Genomic DNA, 3,862 nt, shown 5'->3' on the forward strand with positions numbered 1-3,862 from the left:
TGCAATTCTTGATTCTGGCCAGAATATTAATCCTTCAAAGCCGCGTAGCACACATGCACGACCTACAATGCGCAGCCAAATGCGCAATGCCGTTGTTTCTTATCGAAAGTTCGTGTTCCCTTGCATGATCAATAAAGCAGCGGCTAGTTTGCCTGATATAAGACTTCGCCTGCTTGATACGCTGTGCATTCGTTTCTTTTTTAGAGGGGCGAATTTCGGTGAGGGTGAAGTAAAAAAAAACGCCCATTGCACTGGGCGTAAAAAATACTGGTGGTTAGGATATATGCGATGTGCCTCATACGATGTGCCTCCACTACGATGTGCCTCATAATCACATTCCGATTTGGGCACGTAAAACCCCAGATTTTAGGTTTGTATTCACTTTTTTTCAAACGTCAATTAAGCTTAGCAAACCAGCTGTGGTTGCTTAGTGGTTATGGTGTTGGCAGATAAGCACGAGGTCGCGGTATTGAATCCCGGCCATGGCGGCAGCATTTCTATGAGGGCAAAACGCAGGAAACACCCATGTTCTTAGATTTAGGAAACCCAGGTGGTCCAAATTAATTCACAGTCTCGACCTATGCCGTGCACATAATCACATAGTGGTTTTGGCACCTAAAACTCCCGAATTTATCCTTTTAACCTTAGCAAGCCGTACAAAATTACATTAAAAATGAGGAACAAAAAATTTGCTTACTACAAGCCCTGTGTTGTTCCAAGAAAGCCAACTTAGTTACCCCCGTTTCCAAATCCACAGGAATGTCGTTCCAATAATTCCCGCCTTGTTGAACGGCAGTGCTTATATTGTCTGATGCATGTGCTAGCAGGGCCAGCGTTGGATCTCTGAAACAATGGCCCAACCGATATTCGATTCACGCTGCTTATCTGAGGCCATCATTGGGCCGGGAATAAGAATGACACAGCGCATGTTGGAACCACGCTGTTAACCTTAGGCCATGATTCGGCCCGGAACTGCCAAAACGTATCAAACGCTGGCTTGAGCTGAAGTGCCGCCGGGGTCTATTGCGCTTCGACAAACGTAACTTCCGCCCCTTGCTCGCCGTTGGCATCTAGCATTAATTTCTGTGTTTGTTGGCTGTGCTAGCAAAGTTTACTACTTCTTTATTAGGAGGGTAACTAATTGTTACGGCTAAGATCAAGCTGCTCGAAGGGGTTCCAAAAATCACTCGCGCCTTTCGCCATATTGCAATTTCTTTGCTCTAAGTTCTTTTGTGTGGCATTCTCCCGCCCTAAGAATCGCATGGTGTCTCAATCACCTTCATGGTTGCGGATCCGTAGGTATGCCTTTTCAACGCCAGCATCCATTGCAACGTGATTGTTTTGCAAGTTCAGTAATAATGCCAGCATGTATGAATTCAATGCCACACCACCATCACTGGTGGTGTGGCGTGTATTAAACCACATGCCAGCACTTTTCATCGTTATACACTATTTCCACCAGGCCATATTTGAAGTACCCTTGTAATTCCTTTTCATATTGTTCTAATACTTTGTCTTTTTGTGGCTTTCTGGACATTTGAATAAGTATTTAATTAGCAATGCATTTGTTGTCTGGCAAGCTTAGAATTTCTTTCCAAGGATGTTTTACTTGGTCCCACCCTCCTTGTTACGTAATTGTCTCTTAATTCTAATGCTGCCATTATTTTGTCATCATCTCTCATGCATATGAAGTCTTCGGGTTGTGTAAGAAGTAAGTTTGGCAGTTCCCAAAAGTTTCTAACTGCATTGACTAAGCCAAATTGATGAAATAAAGTGTTTTCCTCTTCCTGGTCGACTGCCTTGGTAATTACTGCACTGCTTTAATAGCATGTAGTAGAACAGAATTAGCAGTGCGTACTCGGTATCTAAGTGGGCATGGTCCGTGAACGGTCCATCCCAGGATGTTTTCAACTAGTGCAGTCTTCTCGTTGATCTTTTTTTATTCCTCACTCTGTTTCCAGGTAGAAATTTGCTCCGATAAGGAGTCTCGTGTCATCACTGTTAGCCTTACGCTGTCAATCTGCTATTGTTCATGTACAGCTATTTATGTGCAGCTTTGCTTTTTTATCAGATCGAACCAAGTTCTTTCTCTATACTCCATCTACTTCGACTGTTTTTATTTTAAAATCTAACATTTCTGATGTTCCGCTACTCCGACGTCGATAACACCCACCCGTCGGTTGTTTTCCACACATCTCAATGCGTCTATGATCATTGTTTCATTTTCTACATGAATACATTTAAGGCTACGTGGAGGTCCAATAACACTAGAACATATCTGGCTATTGTTGTGCAAAAAGACCCGCGAGTATTCTTCTTTTCGAGATCTTTGCGCCCATACAATTGCTGTCTGTAGCAGCACACAATAGTTGTTGCATGGCAGGTGAGATGATGCATGTAGATTGCAAGCAGTATCGCGGTTTCTCTCCCCAATAGATCCATGTGATTCTTTATTTTTACCATAACTGTACTGCCTATTGTGGATACATGTAACTGTTTGCAGCGCTTGCAAGTGATATTTCACTTGCAAACGTTAGCTATGTGAATTTCTCGAGTGCGACTGTAGCAGCGTCTTTCATCATGTAGCTTTTGTGTTATTTTCATCGTGTTACAATGCGCTTCTACAATCTTCTGTCACACGGGTATTGTGTCCGCAAGAAACAGCAACATATATATGTAGACCTCTGGAACGCAGGTGTATTTTGGTATTAGTATTGCGATCACGTTTTTTTTCCTTTCAGCTTTATTTTCCTACCCACGTTCGCCTGCTGACGATGACTCACTGCAATTGTATTGTTCTGCTACGAACTCACTTAGTCTCTTGAACTTTCTCACTGTAAGCTTTGGTACGGCCTGGTCATCTGCAGCTTTTGACGCAGTTTCGATGCGAGTGACTACTTGCTTCTCATATAGCTGGTACGATGCGTACATGGCCACTGGCAAACATCTTTTCATGATGGGCACTTAGATTGTTGCACAAAATTCTAACTTGACAACGAGTGCATCCAGAGCTCACGTGTGCTCGTGAACTGCTCGGAATAGCTATCTTAGTCTGGTCATATCTGCAGAAGATCTTGCTGTTCCTAGCCACAACCGTAATCTCATTTGTCATTTGGTCCGAAGATACAAAATACCGGCGCAGGTCACTCTGATGCGACATAGGGAACGCCTCAGCTTCACTAAAACTGGTAGGACAACATTGGCTAGACTCATATCCCAGCATACCCAATTTATCTCGCCGAACAGGCCGTACCTCTCCCGCCTTCGGTGAAATTTAAAATTACAGGGGCTCCAATTCTCAAGAACATGCATCCTGAGCACGATAAGGAAAGGCGCGAAGCACGCACACAACACATTCATTGTACTCTAATACCCAATGGTACAACACGTACAACACGGACGGAGCTGCGTATTGAGAGGCGGCCCGGAAGCGCTACCAAAGGACGTACTCTCGCGATGGAAAGAAACGCGAACAGCAGAGCGCGTGGCCGAAGCATAACTGAAGGTACAGTGCGCGCCGTCCAGTCATGACCGTTGACAGGCGCGCATATCCGGTTTGATTGCGCTGTGCGATGATGCACTCCCTATTTTGTTTCTATTCTTCTTCTCTTTTATTTGAAAACGAGGAATGGTGACGGCGCAGTAATGGTTACAGTGCAAACTGTACTACGAGGAACAAAAATATCACAGTATAGGGGGTGCATCATCGCACAACGCAATCAAACCGGACATGCGCGACTGTCAATGGTGATGACTGGACGGCGCGCACTGTACCTTCAGTTATGCTTCGGCCACGCGCTCCGGTGTTCGCGTTTCTTTCAATCGTGATAGTAAGCCCTGGCAGTCGTGAACGTGCTCTACC

The sequence above is a fragment of the Dermacentor silvarum genome, chromosome 9 (genome assembly GCF_013339745.2).
Source record: "Dermacentor silvarum isolate Dsil-2018 chromosome 9, BIME_Dsil_1.4, whole genome shotgun sequence".
Taxonomy (NCBI): domain Eukaryota; kingdom Metazoa; phylum Arthropoda; class Arachnida; order Ixodida; family Ixodidae; genus Dermacentor; species Dermacentor silvarum.